The sequence below is a fragment of the Planococcus citri genome, chromosome 4 (assembly GCF_950023065.1).
Source record: "Planococcus citri chromosome 4, ihPlaCitr1.1, whole genome shotgun sequence".
Lineage (NCBI taxonomy): Eukaryota > Metazoa > Arthropoda > Insecta > Hemiptera > Pseudococcidae > Planococcus > Planococcus citri.
The window spans coordinates 32730688-32750914 of record NC_088680.1 but is presented as its reverse complement, the minus strand read 5'-3'; the positions used below and the strand labels follow the sequence as shown (position 1 = coordinate 32750914).

Genomic DNA, 20227 nt, shown 5'->3' with positions numbered 1-20227 from the left:
AGAAATAAAAACCATCTTCCACCCTTCAAAAAAGTGAAAAAAAAACGAAAAACTGAAAAATTGCGTTCAGTGGTTCTAAAAATACCTCAATCGTATCAATTAATGTTCTCGGCATTTCAGGTTATTTTGAAGTTCTTTGACCTTTTTCATTTTTTGAAAGGCTGGAGAGTGAAAATTTTATCAAGTTTTGACCCAAATACATATGATGTAAAAATGTTTTAAAATACCAAAAATCACCTACCTACATGTTGTTTGAAATTTCGAAAACTGGACACAAGGATCGTTCATTTAAACCGATTTGACCGTCACTGAGATCTTTAAAAAATCGAATTTCAAAAAATTGACTTTCCAAATACCTACACTTTTTTGCGATTATTTGTCTCAAATTTCTGAAATGATGTATTTTCACCTTTTTAGTGACTTTTTAAAGATCTTTAGACCGAAAATTCAATAAAATCAAAACTTTACCAAATTGACATTGAAAACTAAAACTTGTTATGTACTCTTATTTTTGATCCCTTAAATCGATTAGAAATGGTTTCGAAAAGTTTTGAGCAGTTCTGTAGCCTTATTGAAAGTCGATCATTTTTCAAAAATCGATTTTCGCTGGTTCAGAACTCAAAGCTTTGCAAAATTTTCAATTACAAAGCAGAAAGAAAAAAGAGAATAGCCTATTTAAATTTTACTCAAATCATCGCGAAAAAGGCGTAAATAGGTGTATTTTAACTCACTGAATCCAAATATGGCGACAAAAAATTGTTTTCGATCGAATGAGGCTGTCCCTATAGGGCGGAAAATTCTGTTGTAATACACTCTTTCAATCACTCAGTTCCACTTTTCAGCACCATGTTTTTATAGAGATATTTTAACGATGAAAATATACGAAAAAAAGAGAGGTAAGGTCTCCTCTTCAAAGGAAGTTATAAATCATGGAAATGTTTTTTGCTTATGTTGACTGAATGCCTGGAAACCTGACGTTTTCAGTTTTGAGATTTTTTTTCAAACTTTCAAACTCAGTAGAATTTTTTCAACTTTTATAAAAATTTTTACAAGTTCCAAAAAGCCAGCAAAAATTATTAAATCCTACTTGAACAAATATCGTTAATTTATGATCGTAAAAACATGAATGTCAAAATAAAATCATCAAGAACGATGCAAGACTGATAAAAAATGTAAAATACGAGCGTATTTAATATAGAAATTGTGACATTTTTCATTGATCTTTGCAGATGCTCGTATAACTGCGTGAAATTCAAGGGATAATTAGGGGCGTAGGGCGTTTGAAATTCAACACTCTGAAAATTTATTCATTTATCAACCAATTAAACCATGAAAAAAAAACTGTTTCTTTGTTCATCAAATGGGAGGTCACGCGACCTTCAATCGTTCCCAAATTTTCAACGTTTAAACGAAGATATGTGCCTTCGAAATGCATCCAATAATCATAATCACAAAACCGACGATATTAGAAAATTTACTTAAATAAATGCCCAGATTTTTTCAAAATTTAAAAAAATTCATTCTCACTTCACCGTTTTTATGACGAAATTTATTTTTTATCCATCAATGCGCCCTCGTTGAATTACAAAAAAAATTCACGATCAAGCGTAGCAGAAAATCGAAATATTTAGAATTTTAGACTTTAGTGCGAACGTAAACGACAAGTTAAGGAAACAATCTTGCTATTTTCCAGCACCTTGCTCCTCTTTAAAACGAGTCAGCTGCGATAAGGAAGTTTCCTTCTTGGCAGCACGTACGCAAAATACGATTTATCTAGGCACGTACACACAAGTGTAAGGAGTTTCAGAAGTTTAATTTCTCCCAAAGCCTCGAATTTGAAAAAAAAGAAAAGGGTAAAATCACGAGAAAATGCACACAATATGTTGGTATTGTTGATTGTTAGTCTTGGTACATCATTTTGAAGCAATAGTCCAGTCGGTAAGGGGTTGAACCCGAACAAAATTCCCACAAAAGATTTTTTTGCTTTAAAAGGTCTAGGATGGTGTCCTAAACAACATATCCGGAGCCGCCCCCGATCCACCTGGTGCGTCCCCCCTACAGTGGATTTTAGCCCCCCAAAACACGTTTTTTGCCATTTTCTCCTCCGCATTGCATTTTAGCGACAAATGAGGTTGGATACAAGAATCTACGTCAAATTTCCGATCTAATGATGTATCAATTTTCCCCGTACGTTCAAGGGGGGTGGAACTACAGCCATTCAAAAAAGGGGGGTTTCCTGAAAAATACATAAAGGCTATAGGCGTCTAAGAGGGGTGAAATGGTCTCCGAAAGCGTTCGAGTTGATATTAGCATGGAAGGTGAGTACCATTGAGACACTTCCGCATGAAAAATTTCAGATCAACGCCCCCTCCCCTTTTTGAGGAACCCCCCTTTTCTGAAATTTCAATAACACTTTTCTCAGCCCCATTTCAACCGATTTTGAAAATTTTTCAGTATGTTGTGAACATCCTTAGGAGGTACCCTCACAAAAATTTTCAGCCACCTCCCCTCATATCTACCCCTCAAAATGGAGTAAAAATGTGTCGCAAGGGGGTTGGGGTAAAATGGGAATTTTGGGGGAAATAACTAAGTATCAATGAATAGGATGTCGTTTTCTTATGATTCGATACCGCTGAGCACGAATATGACGTCAGATTTTTTGCTACACTCATCTAGCCCTCTCCAGAGCGCTTGGCCTCCTCAAATTTGACTATAGTTATAAAGCATAAAATAAGTTTAAAACGCCATTTTGAGGGGTAAATATGAGGGGAGGTGGCTGAAAATTTTTGTGAGGGTACCTCCTAAGGATGTTCACAACATACTGAAAAATTTTCAAAATCGGTTGAAATGGGGCTGAGAAAAGTGTTATTGAAATTTCAGAAAAGGGGGGTTCCTCAAAAAGGGGAGGGGGCGTTGATCTGAAATTTTTCATGCGGAAGTGTCTCAATGGTACTCACCTTCCATGCTAATATCAACTCGAACGCTTTCGGAGACCATTTCACCCCTCTTAGACGCCTATAGCCTTTATGTATTTTTCAGGAAACCCCCCTTTTTTGAATGGCTGTAGTTCCACCCCCCTTGAACGTACGGGGAAAATTGATACATCATTAGATCGGAAATTTGACGTAGATTCTTGTATCCAACCTCATTTGTCGCTAAAATGCAATGCGGAGGAGAAAATGGCAAAAAACGTGTTTTGGGGGGCTAAAATCCACTGTAGGGGGGGACGCACCAGGTGGATCCGGGGAGGCTCCGGATATTTTGTTTAGGACACCATCTTAGACCTTTTAAAGCAAAAAAATCTTTTGTGGCAATTTTGTTCGGGTTTGCCTCCAAAAAGTGCTATACCGACTGGCCTACAAAGGGAAACACGTGTTTGAAAAATTAAACTTGATATGAAACGATACTAAAAAATTTTTCTTTAGAAATTCGTCGAAAAAACTCAACCTAACCAAAAAGTAAAAATAATTTTTTATAAATTTCACCCCCTTCCCTTCCATTCCCTTCCCTTCCCTTCTACTCATTGAGAAATCCGAAGAATAAGCCCAGATTTATCAATCTCTTTCTTTGAACAAAAAAATTTTCAAAGTACTTTTCTCGAGCCAGATTTCGTCTAAAGACTGTTTTTAAGGGGGGCAAGAACTTTAATTTTCAAATTTTGGCAATAATCGAATAACTTCCAATAAGATGCACTGAAGATCGACCAATCATCTTGTAACATTTTTTAACTTTATGAAAAATACTCATTTTAGCTAATTTTCCAAACAAAAAAAAGAAAAGATTAATCTCTCTCCCAATTCTCATTCCTCTCATAAACATTCGAAGCCTATTTTTGAACATTTTTTTCTCTCTTTCGTTACCTAACAATTAATTAATTTTTACGCACAATTAAACATTCTCTCCCCTTCCCATACCTAGCATCTCTCTTAATTTCGCCACTAATTTCTTGAAACTACTCGCAACAGTTAATTGAGACTTTCATCAATTCGAATTAGAAATTATACGTCAGAAATTCATACTACGCTTCAACTTCACCTTCGCTATCTCAAAGAAGACACCCTGTATCAATAATCAGCTTCACTCACCAGCCTCGAACCAACATATAAATTACACTTGTGGCGTTTAAATCATGAAAACTGGCTTCAAAGGTAACACTCGCTATTACCACTAATCAGCCATATTCGGCAAAAGTCGACACGGATTAATAGGGCGCTTTAATCCTACGCAATCTTATACGCAAACATTTCAAAATGAAAATTTCCTGCTTGATTTAAAAGGGGGCCAAGGGGTACACGAAAGGGCTGGTCGAGGGGACAGAAAACGCGTAACATTATTATTCAAAACGTTTAGTTAGGTATTTCGCGATAGAGGAACCCGAATAGAGGTGTTAGGGTTAAAGAGGACGACGAGGAAGCGAGGGGAGCTGCGATCTGTTCTATGCGAATCTAAAATTTGCGCGTAGTGAGAGAGAGATAGAGAGTAAATAAAAGCAACCGAGTTTATTAAGTTATTCTCGAAGCGGAAAGCCAAAGAGATGAAATTAATTTAAATAACACGATTTAACATTATGTTTCGTTATGCATCCGTTTTTAGGCGCCGCGGCCGCTGCCTACGCTACATTTAGTAATTTTCTTCTTTATTTGCGAAAACTTGTCATTAGCATCTTTCCTCTACACTTCTTCTGCATCTGTCGTTCTTTCTCTCTACGCGTGTACTCGTATATGTTTGCTAACAATGTTTCATCTTCTTTCTCTTTCGCTCTCATAAGTTTCAATCTTAGATATTCTGGTTCATTTTCATCATCATCGTCGCTTTATTTACAAAATTTTACACTCTTACTAATACACATACTGTGATATCGTGTTGTGAAAGTTATCGAATTAACGTTACATCATCGAAGAATTTCTTAATATTATCGAGGTACCTTATCGAAGTAGATAGGTACTGAATATACTTTAGGCCCTTGAGCTATTCACGTAGGTAGGTATTACTCACACTTTCGCGGATTTATACAAATTTTATACCTAATTCGTACGAAGCTTACTCGTACATTCTTCACTAAGAGTGAGAGAATACTCGCGGAATGATTAATATGTGTAGGAATACTTCTATATAATAATTATACAAGATATAGGTATCCCAATCGACAGAGGAATTTTCTAGATCCGATGACGAAAACTGAAAGAACATCGAAAAGTATGTCACCAGATAAATTTTCAGACGTTGAAGTTCATTCTGTTCATTTTAGGATTTATGCTGAATTTTTTGAGATTAAAAATTGGTACATTTCTTGCTAAAAAAATTTTAATCTAATCGACAAGATAGAACTGAAATTCACTTTGAAGCGTACCTGGGTAATTCTCAAAAAAAAGGTCAATTTTGATGTGCATAATTTTGAAAAACAAAAATCATTTTTTTTGGAAAATTTCAAGTGGGAATCATTTGTATAGGTGTCCCGGATCCCTTTTCTAGTGTTGTCATCAATTCAATCCCCCCACTGTGGGCCCTGGCCCCCCTAAAATGGCGATAATTAGGATTCGACCTTCATCAATGTGTAATATGTCGATTAATATGTTTTCGAGGTCGTAGGATTCGAATCTGGAGTTATTTTTTATGTAGAGGTGGAGGGTGAGGCGTGGGGAGGGGGAAAATGTCAAATTTTGCTTATATTATCGTGTAATATGTCGATTCATGTTTTTCAGGCCCCAAAGTTCGAATCTGGACTTATTTTTTTGGTAGGGATAGTGGTGAGGCGTGGGGAGGGAGAAAATGTCAAATTTTGCTTGTATTATCGTGTAATATGTCGACTAGCGCGATAAAAGTACAGCTGCCCGAAATTTGGCCATGTCAAATGACAAATGGACGCTGGACAAGCCGAAGGACAATCTCGACGTTTTTTCGTTTCTAGCCTTACTTACTGGACATTATTCGATTTTTAACACGTTTTTGGCGGGTTAGTCAGGGTAAATAAAAAGGCAAGCCGAAGGACACAGATTTTGCGAAATATCAAAACTTCACAGATAAGTACGATCCAGTGCAGCCACTCACCAGAAAAAAATGTTGGATTGGGAAGCTACCAAAAATAATTTAAAATTAAATTGCTCTAAAATTTGCGCAAAAAGTGTGTGACAGTTTTCAAATGTGAATTGCGAGCTTCCTATGGACTTATTGCAATTGCAATTTGCACAATAAGAGACCTTCATGTTCTATGATAATGAGAATGTGTCAATTTTTCCAAAAAAAAAAAAAATGAAGTTCATGACACTTTATAACATTCATTTTCAAAAACATGGTGTGTGACAGCCAAGTCGAAGGACATTTGGGGTATAAAATCGAAGGTACACCAATAAAAGGAGGGGCTGAAAATCTCAATACCATATGTAAAATGTGTGTGGGGTTGAATGGATCAAAAAAAAAAAAATTCATGCTAAAACCGTTGAGAAATTTGCCATGTACACGATTTTTACCTTTTTTTGAGAATTATACCCACCATACTTTCGACTTCTTGAATTGATTAGAGATGATTTCGAGTCACTCTAGAGCTACCTAGAGATTTTTAGACTTTGCAGCATTCAAAAAAAAATTCAAGAAAGTGCAAATTAAATTCGTGTAATGGAAATTTTATTACAAAGACTTTAATAATACGATATACATATCTAAATAAATTTTATTAGCACGCCATTATTGGTATTTTTCAGTGTTTTCGAATAAAACAATCATAGTTTATTATACTGCAATGTGAACGGATTTTTTAAAAAGATTATTATCTAAATAATTCTCGTGTAATCTGTAGCCTCTTGTGTGGACTGTCAATTATTCAAATTACAATACTAAAATCGTACTTGATAAACTACAATTAAAGATAATTATATACGAATAGATTATTTAGATCCAATGATCAGAAAAACCATCCTTCGCGGAAAAGCATTACATAACAAAAAGCTAAAGTCGTAAAGTTACACAAACCAGCGTCGTCGCGGGCTCAACCAGCGTAATATTTTCGGACCAGTCTGCAGAAAACCATAGGCAGCATCAATAGATAAAACTATGAAACTATTCCTAACCACACGCCAAAAAATGTCGAGATAAAATTGCGAATCTTTTGCAGGACACTTGCAGATGCATTCATCAGTACCATTACACGAAATATACATCGTACCATTCCAATCATCAGGCATCAACTGATTCCAAATCTCTTCTGGCAAATACTTGTTTCTCACGGTTTCAAATTCTTCATCTTGTCGGTTAATTACGCGATATTTTTGGCCAATCAATGTCTCCAACACGAATTTCTTTTGATTGAGGTGCCCATGTTACCGAGTCTTCGAAAGGGTCAAAGTAAGACAGATACACACAAGATGCTATTATTACGAATAAACTCATTTCTTGATTATTGAATAATTCTCGTGCAAATCTGTAGCCTCTTTTGTCGACGGTCAACTTCTCAAATTACAGTCCTGAAATGAAAGGTAGGTATAAAGGTGTATATAGGAATCTATAATATAAACCGATATTTTCACTACTTAAACATGCCGCAGGTTTGCCAACTTTTGTAGGGTGACTAAATTTCCCTAAACTAAGGTATGCGTGACTGAAAAAATTAAAATTTTCAAGTGTAGTCAGATATGAGAAATTGAAAATAGTACTCTTAACCCTCTGCGAACTCTTGCCCTCACTTACTCTACCGAAATTGACAACCAGAAACAAACTACAATAATTAGGGATAAGTAGGTAGGTACTTAGACTTGACTTACGATTAGAGTTTAGATCCAATGATCAGAGAGAACATCCTTCGGGGAAAAACACCAACAGAAAACTATTTTTTAAACACGAGTACTGCATACTTTAAAGTTATAAAACATCAACCGAACAAGAACAATAATTACTCACACGACAATAAACAATCAGTGAGTAATGTACACATTTCATAAGGAACAAGGCCTAATCTTAACAAAGTAGCCAGACTTTTCAACTGCGATAACAAAGATATTAGTAAATAGAAGTCAGAAACATAATATACAAATTCATAGTAACTTGAGAAGTGCGATGTCGCCGTTCCTGTTTCCTCATCTAAAAAATATAGCACGAAATATCACCAACTTGTAAACTTATACACAATACCAATCGAGCATCATACAACGAACCAGCGTGATATTTTCGGATTGATCCGCAGGTACTCGATAGCAATATCAAAAATGTCGATTGTAAAGCCAATTTGAAGCCCCCACACTGATGAACGCACCATTGAGCAAATGGTTTTGAAATACGATAACCCTTGCGAATATTTTCCGTGAGATTCGATAATGCTCCGACAGTTCTTTTCATTGGTGCATCTAATACGTGTGCAACTGTAATCATCAGTGATATTCCATTGAGGGTATATGTTTCTTACGGATTGAAATTCTTCACCGTGTCTGTTAATTACGCGATATTTTTGGCCATCAATATCTTCAACGCGAATTTCTTTCGATGGAGATGGAGTAAGTTGCCATGATCTCGATTCTTCATTTGGGTCGATCATGATCACGCAATACAAAATGAATGTTGTTACTATGAATGAATTCATTTCTCTGTGGATAATTCTGCAGACGTATGTTTATAGTTATAGACCTAGATAGTTCTCTAGTACATAAATTTGCTGACTTTTTTGTCGACTGTTCACTTCTCAAACTGAAATTCTAAAATGATATCTGAACGGAACCGAATCCTAAAGCAACTGACAAACAGAAACAAATCATAATAATTGGAGATACGCGCGATTAGATCCGATGATCACGAAGAAAACGTTTCACTCGAATGCACCAACAAAAAATCACTTGTTTCTACGCGGTTCACAGTGAATTTAAAATTTGGAGAAATCCGCCGAAATCGCTCGATAATTGAACAAGAAATGCCTAAATAATGTAATATTGTAGGAAAACAAAAATATAAAACTGAAAACTGAAAAGAGATAACTGTAGCAGTCAGAAACACATTGACATAAATCAAATCTACTTCTGATGCTGCGAGCCGGATACACAATGAAAGACGGATTTCCAGCTGCCCTTCGTGAAGAGAATAAACGTCTTAACGGCAGCACTGATTGTATTTTCATTTAAATGAAGGGAGGGAGGGAGAATTGACCAAAAATTGGAAAATGAAAATTCAGAAATGGTTGTCGTTATCATTGGTAGTTGGTACAATACAAAATAAAAGAACACAGATTGGGCTTCGCAGAAACATGTTTATTTCATTTTACAGTCCTTTTTTAAGACACTGATAACATATTCGTAAAATTCTAAAATTATTTCAATAAATTCAAAAATGCGTAGTATTATAATTTCATTGAATTTAAGCAGCGTTTGCTAAAACTTCATCATTACCAATTTCGAATAAATGTTCCGGGATCTTCGCGATTAGATTATAATATCCAAACCGTTTTTCTTCAACTTGTAAAGTTATTCCACCCGGTAGAATTTCTGCAAATGCCCTCAAAACACTTGGATGTTCTTCAAATAGATCTGCGACTGACTTCAAGAAATCTTTGATAGCTAAAAGATCGGAATTCCACGTATTCAAGTAAGATATGAAAGTATCACGATAATTTGGATGGCTCGCACCGTAACAGCATTCTATCGTATTGTTAAATTGAGCAACACTTGCTGCATTGGGATGCCTTCTTGAATTTCCATCGGGAACTTCGATTGGCTCAAATTTAAACTGAACTCTACGACCTCTACGACACATTGCACTTGCACAGTTTCAACTTTCGAGTAACGCATAAATTCAACAGAAGCAATTTTCTGGAAATATATTGTATCTATAACTAGGTTTCAGAGATACAAATCGCGAGCAAGTTAATATTTTAAAAGCACGTGTTTTCCTTATCATGAACTTGAAGCGTCCAGCCCATCGGCACAGATATGAATGAAATCCTGGATAGAAATTTTGGAACCTCTCATCCAGGGTTGTACATGTTTAAAACAAAAATGTTTTAAACACGTTTTATAAAAACGCGTGTTTTAGTTTATTAGAGTAGACCAGTCGATTTCGATTTAGATTTAGACAACAAAAAAAAACATACTTAAGCACGTTTAAAACGTTTTTTTTTTAATTTTTTTTGTTTAAATATTTTTTAAACGTGTTTTCTTTCAACTACAATTTTCTAAAAAAAAAAACGTTTTTTTCAATATTTCTAGTAGAAAAAAAAGGGATTGAATGAACTGTAATTTTAGATTTTTATTTTTCTTCTTATACTTTTACAAATTTTGTGTTTTGATTTCAATTTTTCAATAGGTATTTCTTGAGCTGAGCCTTATAGCAATTTTATTATGTCACGTCTTAAAAATTTATGACTGAATAACGGATATTTTAAATTGAAAAACTAAATCCAAAACAAATGAATTTGTGTTTAAAAATTAAAACACATTTTAAACGTGTTCAAAACGCGTTTTAAACACTTATGTAGTTTTAAACAAGAAAAAAAACTAGCTGTTTTAAAACAAAAAAATTGGTAATTTTGTCTCTCGATTTACTTTTCCATACACTTATCGGATTTATCGATATCCAGGGCAAAACGTATTACATGAATAAAAAGGCTGAAATGAAATTCATTGCCAGCCATCTCAACGTCATTTTTGAATGAAATTTCAAGCTAAGTTATTCTTTTTTCCCCCGATGCTTCGAATTTCAAAATCACTGAAATAATTCAGTGATCACTGATAGCTTTCTATCGAAAAGGCCGAATTTTTAAACCGTGGATATTTACAAGCAAAAACAAAAAAATCGGGTGAGTTTTTATCTTCAACACGAATTAGTTTGATGGAGAAGCCCATATTACTGAATCAGTGATTCTTCATCTGTGCTAATGTGAATGAAGTGAGAACACAAGAGAAATGTTATTGTAACGAATGAATTAATTTCTTCATAGACAATGATAAGATATGTATATTTATGATTATTGAATAATTCTCGCGCGGATTTGTAACCTCCTACGTCTGTTTTCACTATTCAAATAATGTACAATCCTAAAATCAAAGGTAGGTAGGTATCTACAGGGTGCCCAGAAATATCGAGCACCCCTAAGAAAGTTTTTCATTAAAAAAATAGATTGGCAACGTGAAATAGATGCATATGATTGGTGGAATGTTATCTCTCCAGTCCAACAACCAATCATGTGCTATCATTATTATCATTCACTGTGACCAACCGAAGTATTTTAGTAGAAAACTTTTTTAGGGGTGCTCGATATTTCTGGGCACCCTGTACATGAGTAACTAAATTGGCTTACATATGTAGAAGGAACTGAATATTAGAGAGAAATTGACGTACAAACAGAAACAAACTACAATAATTAGAGATACGAGTAAAATACGATTAGATTTTAGATCCAATGATCAGGAAGAACATTTTTCGCGGAAAAACATCAACAAAAAACTGAAGTCTAAAGTTGTAAAGTTACGCGTACCTACTCGTACATACAGCACTACACCAGTGTCACGCGATCAACCAGCGTGATATTTTCGGACCGGTCCGCAGAAAATCATAGGCAGCATCAAGAATTGCATATACGATATTATTCCTAACTGCACACCAAAGAATTTTGAGATAAGGTGTTTCATGCGAATCATTTGCAGGACACTTGCAGTTGCTACATGGAATATATAAGGTTACGGTACTACTCGTATTCCAATTATCAGGCACATCCACGTACTTTTTAAAGTCTTCATCTAGTCGGTCTATTGCGCGAAATTTTTGTCCATCGATGACTTCAACACGAATTTCTTCTGATGTAGGTGGCCATATTAGTGATATTAGTGATTCTTCATATTTTACGAAAGGGTCGGAGATAGACAGAAACAAATAAAATGTTGTTCTTACGAATAAATTCATCTCAATTATTGAATAATTCTCGTGCTAATCTGTAGCCTCACTTGTCGACAGTCAACTTTTCAAATTACAAACCTGAAATGAAAGGTAGGTAGGTAGGTAGGTAGGTAAGAATCTATGTAAGTAAACACGTCTACATAGAAGGAACTAATTCATACAGAAATTGACAGCCAGAAACACACTACAATAATTAATTACAGATACGTACGATTAGATTTTAGATCCAATGATCAGGCAGAGCATCCCTTGCGAAAAAGCACTCAGTAACACAAAACTATTTTTTTTCAACACCAGCACTACATTTAAAGTTTGAAAACATCAACGGAACAAGGCCAATATTCAACTAACAAAAATTAATGGGTAAAATTATGTACACATTTATATAAACGAAGACATTAGAAGAACATGGCCTAATTGTAAGCTTATCAAAATTTGAAAAAGTTAGAAACTCGATAAAGCATAAGTAGTTTTTACAACAAGATTCATAAAGTAGGTGATTACAAGGGAGCGCTGTATCGCACGAGTTTAGAATCATCTGCTTTATGAATCGAAATATAAAAACTAGGTATTTTTATTAATTACGCTCATAAAGCACACTACAATACCTCTGTCAGCATACAAAAAGTGAAGTACATATGTCTGTATGGTCGACCTAAATCGCAGGAAAATAGCTTTAGATGAGTCCTGATGAATCATTTCACATTTCACTACCCCGCTTCAGCTTTTGATATTCCCAGTTGTCTGTGATGCATCGACTTTATTTATTTTTATGGAAATTACTCAAAATTTTGAGAAAGGACATAGGTATTTGAGGTAAGGAAAGAAAATAATCTACGTTAAATTCTCTACCAGATGCGAGTTGGTTTGAAAATTACCTATCCGCGATATAGAAAAAAAGTTATAAAAGCTCAAACATACAAAAAAAAAAACACGAAAAAACAGTTTTTTCAGTAGTTTTACAACCTTGAGCTTTCATAATTTTTTTTGTGACCTAAATGCGTTTTGTTCTCAAGTTAATAGCGCAATCTGGTGGTATAACTCGGTTACTTACTGTCGATAAAAGTTGGTTCCAAGTTCCAACACCCGGCAATCCGGCATCAATTTTTTCGCTCAGGAGCGCTGTTATGCCTGCGCGAAAACTACGCTTCTATAATTTCCAAAGTGTTTCTATTTTAATGAAGGCTATAGCCTATAGGTGTTCGTCGATGGTTTTCCAACTAGTTTTTTCAAATTGGTCTTCCTATCTTTCAAGATTTTTGTGATCGTTTTTCAAATGATTAAATTTTTACGATTTTTTTTTCAAAATTCACTCATTTTGTAAGTTTTTTTCGTGTGTGTGTGTTTTTTTTTTATAATCAACGTATTTGAAGGTGCTTTCGAATTTCGATGAAATTTTTCCAGAAATGTATCAAGTTGGTCGTGTACTTTCTCAAAAATAAACGTGTTTTTTCAAGCCTTTTTCTAAAAGAATTTCATTTTATTTCCCTAAGATTTTGGTCGTCCATAAAGACATACTTTTTGTATAAATAGGTATCAACAGAGGTATAATAGTGTGCTTCATGTAGTAGGTATGTAAATTGAAATTAGGCTACTAAAAAATATTTGTGTCTCTGTCTCTCTCTCTGTACTATTAGATAAAATGTTCCTGATATTTTCATTAACGCGTAGGGAAAAATGAATTGACCAACAATTGGAAAATAAAATCCAGAAATGGTAATTTCGTCCCTTGATTTACTTTTGCATATACTTTTTAGGATTTTTCAGAATCCAGGGCAAAACTTATAAGGTGAATGAAAAGACTGAAATAAATTTATTGCCAGCCATCTCAAATGACCCATTTTCACAACGCTTTTGGTCAACATTGATGTATTTTCTTAAAAACTGGAACCTTCAGAAATCTGCTGGGGGCTTCAGATTCAGGATGGCTTGAAACAACCGTCAATCGATTTGGAAAGGGTAGGTATGGTATACCTACACCAAATGATTTTGGTATAATTCCCCGAATCCGTTATCCCAACCGAACGTTTCCCCGCAAACCCATTTCCTCAAATCCATTTTTCCCCAAATGCTACTTTTAAACTCAATTTTGATAACGGTCTGATTTTTCACGGATGATGAGTCAACATGGTGGTGATTTCAAGACATTTTGGAGCCACGGGTGGGTTTTTATAACTTTATCGGAGCTCGAAAAATCCCCTTATAGGAGGATCCAAATACAAATTCGAATGCAGGAATTTTAATTTTAATCATTTTTACAAATTGTACGATAATTATCTAAATGCGCATAACTATGAAATAAAACCAAGGATGTGTTTCTTTTGATAACTCTTACCTATAGCAATATTTCTTTTTTCATGATTTGTTGGTAATCTTGCTTTTGAGAAAAAATCTGTTACAAATATTTCTCTAAATGACAATGCTTAATATCTATTTCACATGCCCAAGTGTAAAATATATACTTATTAAGCAAGAAGAAATCACACTGCTCGAAAGAAATCACAGAACTTTCTTCTTAATAAAATAATACGAGTACTTTAGCTTCTGCTTCTTTTTATTGGTCATCTTCACTGATGAATCAATACAGTAAATTTAGAAGTAGCAAAACTTTAAATATTCTATAGATAATGATGAGGTGTATTTATGATTATTGAATAATTCTTTTGCGGATTTATAGCCTCTTTTGGTGACTGTAAATTATTATTCAAATTACAATCCTAAAATCATAGATAGATAGGTAGGTATCTCTATCTACATAAGTAAATAGGCTTACATAGAAGGATCTGAATCTTAGAGAGATTGACAAACAGAGAAAAACAACAATAATTAAAGATACATAGGACTAGATGTTATATAATCTAATGATTGGAGAGAACATCCTTTGGAGAAAATTTTGGATTTGAACCGGCTCAAAAAGAATTTAAAGATATGCACCTAATGTGCCTTTATAAGTGCTGAATTTCATGTTTACCTAATTTTCAGCTTTAGAAAGTTTTTATTGGTAAATCCAGTGGAGGCTTCAGATCGGTTCGAAACCAACACCAATCGTTTTTGGAAATTTTAATTTTGTGAATAAATTCGTCGCTTTTATCATTATGTCGTCGTTCATTTCCTAAAGTCGTCGATGCATTTCATTCAACTTGTCGGGCATGCGTTGGCGTTCACTTGATTTTATTGGCGTGCACTTGAATTTTTGTTGTCGTGCAATGGTTCAAAACTGTTTTCGTCGTTAAAAAAGTGGTTTTGGGACGTTGGAATCTGTCGTGCAAAACACTTTTTTTTGTCGTTCAAATCATTTAATCTGTCGTGCCGATAAATGGCACCCATTATCGGACCGGTACGCAGAGAATCAATGACAGCTACAATAATTTCATATACGATAATACTCCTAACCATACACCAAAGAATTTCGAGATAAGATAATTCTTCAGGATACTTGCGGTTGCATTCATCATCACCATTACATAAAATATGTATGCTGTCAGTCAAATCATCGCTCATATACTTGTTTTTGTAGGTTTCAAATTCTTCATCTTGTCGGTTTATCACGCGAAATTTTTTTCCGTCAATGACTTCAATACGAATTTCTTTTGATGGAGGTGCGGGTGCCCATATCAAATCTTTTTCATATTTTAAGAATAGAGGGTTTAAGAACCCAATATATATCATACAAGTAATTTTTACAAATAAATTCATGATCCAATGATCAGGGAGAACATCCTTCGCGAAAAAAACACCAACACAAAACTATTTTTTAAACACCAGTACTAGGTACCTACATTTAAAGTTTGAAAACATCAACTGAACAAGTCCAATATCCAACTAACAAAAATTAATGCGTAAAAATAATGTAGGTACTAGGTACACATTTACATAATATACATATAAGATTTTAGAAGAACATGGTACATATTATTGTAAGCTTATCAAAGTAGCCACGTTTATCAACTGCGATAACCATAGATAGGTATAAATATTAAACAGGATCGGAAACTCGTGTCGTTAAAATTGTTCTCCTCCCGAAAAATTTGACCCATCAGAGTTTTCACCTCTCGACAACTAACCAATCAGAGCCCTCACCTCCCGAATAACACGTGGTCTATGCGATTTGTGATTGGTTGATTTTATGGCTTCACTTTTTCGAAAAAATTGGTATGTATAAATGCACTTTATGTACTCCTCAGATCAGTTTTTGCGTAGGATTCAAAAATTGACGAAAAAACATGAGAAGTCTCACAAAAATGTACCTAATTTCAACAGCATCTAGGGTTTCAGAAGAATTCAACTGATTTTGGCGACTTTTCCTTTGAATGTGGAGTAAAATTGATGAAAATGGTCAATTTGCGTAATTTTGACCTTTCAAGAAGAGAAATTGTATTTTCTAGTGATCTTTGAAATTTTTAAAATCGAGAATTACGAAGAAAAAACACCTCAATTTTTTAAAAAATATTCATCAGCATAAAAGTTACACTTGAGGCAATTTTTTCGGAATTTTTGAGCGAGGACACCATGGAGAAAAGAAGATGATTTTTATAAACTTTTTTTTTCCAGTCAATTTTTCGGACTTGAAAAGGTGGCAACACTGATTTTCAATACATCTCTAAAGAACTCTTCCATGCATCCACGAAGTGGCAAATGCTTCAAAAAATTCGATTATACAATACCATTTGTAGTTCATTCAAATTGACCCTACTCGAACTTTACAATATCCCTACCCATCGAGGTCCATAACGACATGAAAAATATTTTCAAAATCGCCCAACCCAAGAACCAAAAGCTTGGCCATTCGCCATAGAATGACTCAGGAGATGAATCGAAATTAAATTGCCTATTTATTTACCAAAAATTTAGAAAATGAAATTCAGCACATACTTAACCGTCACATTTCTCATGGAAACAACCCCATTAAAATTTACCATAATATAATCAATCAAAATAGAACACTGAAATTGGTTTTATAATCGGTATGTATCCAAGCGCTCGAAATATTTGGAGGTGATTTCGAGCCATTTCGGAGCCACGGGTGGGTTTTTATAACTTTATCGGAACTCGAAAAATCTACTTAAGAAGGATCCAAAATAATGAATACACGTACAAATTCCAATGCTTGAATTTTAATTTTAATCATTTCTACAAATTGTGCGATAATTATCTTAATGCACTTAGGTATTATAAAATAAAAACCAAGGATGTGTTTCTTTTGATAAATCTTATTGCAATATTTCTTCATGATTTGTTGATAATCTGGCTTTTGAGCAAAAATCTGTTACACAGCTTTCTCTAATTGACAATGCTTAATAATATCTATTTCACGTGTCTAAAATAAGTGTAGGTAAAATAAGTATATTGAGCAAGAAGAAATCACACTGCTTAAAATAAAATCACAGAACTTTCTTCTTAATAAAATAATATTTGTACTTCAACTTCTGCTTCTTTTTATTGGTCACCTTCACTTCATTAATGAACCAATACAGTAAATTTAGGAGTAGCAAAATTGTAAATATTTTCCATCGCCCAAAAGAAATTTCTAAGATATATTTATGATTAATGAATAATTCTCGTGTGGATTTGTAATCTCCCACGTCGACTGTCAAATTATTCAAACTACAATCCTAAAATCATGGGTAGGTAGGTATTTACATAATTATTATTAGAAGGGACGGGGAACTGAATCTTAGAGAAATTGACAAACAGAAACGATTAGATTTTAGATCCAACGATCAAGGAGAACATCCTTCGCAGAAAAGCACCCACAAAAAACCAAAATAATCAAAGTCGTAAAGTTACACATATGTACCAGCCTTACGCGATCAACCAGCGTGATGTTCTCGGACCGATCCGCAGAAAATCAATGACAGCTTTAATAATTGAAAATATGATTTCATTTCTAATTATACACCAAATAATTCTGAGATAATATGATAATCCATACGAATCTTTTGCAGGGCACTTGCAGTTGCATTCATCATTACCAGTACATGGAATTAATACGGATACGGTAATGGTACCATTCCTATCATTATACACATGCGCGTACTTTTCAAAGTCTTCATCTTGTTGTTTTATTTCGCGATATTTTTCTCCTTTAATGTCTTTCACACGAATTTCTTTGCATGAAGATGGTGACCATATCAGTGACTTGAGTGACTCTTCATATTTTATGAAAGGGTCAAACACAGTCAGATACCAAACAAATGCTGTTTTTACGAATAAATTCATTCTTTTCGACGGTAAACTTTTCAAATTACGAACAATCCTGAAATGAAAGGTAGGTAGGAATCTATGAAAGTAAACCGAGGCCTACAAATTGACAACCAGAAACAAACTACAATAATTAGAGATACGTACGATTTGGATTTTAGATCCAATGATCAGGGAGAACATACTTCATACTTCGCAGCAAAGCTTCACCACAAAACTATTTTTTGAACACCCCGCCTCCTCTACCATACATTTAAAGTATGAAAACATCAACCGAACAAGGCTAATATCCAACTAACAAAAATTAATGTGTAAAATAATGAACGCATTATTGCAAAATAACATAATTAGAAGAATATGGTGTAATGTAATCATAAGCTTATCAATGTAGCCAGGTTTATCAACTGCGATAATAAAGATAAAAATTTAAAAAGTCAGAAACTAGATAAAGAAAAACATTTGTCTCTCTGTCTCTCTCTCTCTACTATTGGTAATGTTCCTGATATTTTCCATTAACACGGAGGGAGGGGAGAATTGACCTAAAATTAGCCATTACCTCGAATCAATTTTCCCCGATTTCCATTTCCCAAATTTTAACCTTCAAATTCAATTCGATTTAACTCTAATTTCTCATAAGTGATAAGTCGACACTGATTTGTCAAAAATTCTCCATTGAAAAAAAAAATGAAATTTAGCACTCGTTTGCCTCATTACTTATGAAAACAAAAACATTAAAATTTCACCAATCGAATATGGAATAGTGAAATTGACTTTAAAACCTGTATTTGAGCACTCGAATCAACTGGTGGTGATTTCGAGCCATTTTGGAGCCTCGGTTGGATTTTTATAATTTTATCGCGTTCGAAAAATTCCCTAAAGAGGATTCAAATGAAATTCTACAAAATACAAATTCGAATACTTGAATTTTTATTATAATCAATTAATACAAATCGTACGATAATTATCTCAATATGCATAAGTATAAAATAAAACCAAGCTATGTGTTTTGTAGGTAACTAATGTACCTATGCTTTTTAGGTAATCTTGCTTTTGAGGATAAATCTGATAAGTACACACGAGCTTTTTTTAAATGACAATGTTTTAAATTTATTTCACATGCTTAAAATAAGTATAAAATAATATTGAGCGAGAAAAAATTACACAGCTCAAAATAAAATCACAGAACTTTCTTCTTAATAAAATAATATTTGTACTTTAACTTCTGCTTCTTTTTATTGGTCACCTTCACTTCACTAATGAACCAATACAGTAAGTTCAGGAGTAACAAAACTAATTCACTCCAAAAATTATTTTCAGATGCATAATTGCATAGGTAGGTATATTATTGAAAATTCCAAATGCCTCAAGTTCCTTTTCACACCACAGAGACTTGAGTAATTCAGAGATATTCAAAACATGATTCAATAATTCAGGATATTTCTTTCTAAACATTTCAAATTTTTCATCCAGTCTGTTAATTATACAAAATTTTTTACCATCAATGACTACAACACGACTTTCATTTGATGGAGATGTAACAACTTCCGATGACCCTCCATTGGTGAAAAACACACAACAAATAATGCGCAGGAAAAAATACATCTCTTCAGTTATTCGTAATTCAATTTTCTTGTGATTGAATGATATTTATAAAATTCTCTGAGATTTTTTGTAGACTGACTACTTTTCAAACTGGAATCTTTGGATGCCAAAACGAAATAACAAACTAGACCAAAGCGAAACAAAATAACTATAGAAACAACACATAGGTACTTTGAACTATCAACAATAATACCTATACTTCGCGCAATTGCAACAACAAACAAATACCTATACATTCTTAAAAATTTACATTAGCCACTATTCGTCAATAAAAACTTCATTTTAAAACCAGAACCTATTCGATTTAAAGTAAAGAAATCAACCAAACACGTCGAATGATTGGACATTAAGAAATGAGTAAATCCGTAATCTTAATGGGTTACCAATCGTAATAATAAAAATTTGATAACATAATCTCAACAAACATAGCGTGATACAAATTTTGGACTGGCCCTCAGCATAATCGCTCCGATGTAAAAACATATCCACATAAACCCACAGTGAAGGTATTGTGCTATTACGCCCGCTATAGTCCATGAAAAAGAAAACTCTGTGGGAG

The 20227-nt window shown here is 34.0% G+C and overlaps 1 protein-coding gene and 2 long non-coding RNA genes across 5 annotated transcripts in view; 1 reads left to right on the top strand and 2 right to left on the bottom strand.

Moving 5' to 3' along the window:
* Nucleotides 1–20227, top strand: part of LOC135842365 (glycine receptor subunit alpha-2-like) — a 98002-nt gene that overhangs the window by 20359 nt on the left and 57416 nt on the right. The gene's annotated exons all lie outside the window — the stretch shown is intronic.
* LOC135844984 (uncharacterized) lies at nt 6594–9093 on the bottom strand. Its single transcript, XR_010558685.1, has 2 exons — nt 7755–9093; nt 6594–7457 (listed from the first exon to the last, which is right to left on the bottom strand). It is a non-coding gene; the product is annotated as an uncharacterized LOC135844984 (long non-coding RNA).
* LOC135842311 (uncharacterized) lies at nt 10909–18482 on the bottom strand. Of its 2 annotated transcripts, XR_010558106.1 has the most exons (4): nt 18214–18480; nt 12474–18121; nt 12077–12211; nt 10909–11943 (listed from the first exon to the last, which is right to left on the bottom strand). It is a non-coding gene; the product is annotated as an uncharacterized LOC135842311 (long non-coding RNA). The 2 variants fall into 2 exon arrangements; XR_010558105.1 differs by having other exon boundaries at nt 12077–18121; nt 18214–18482.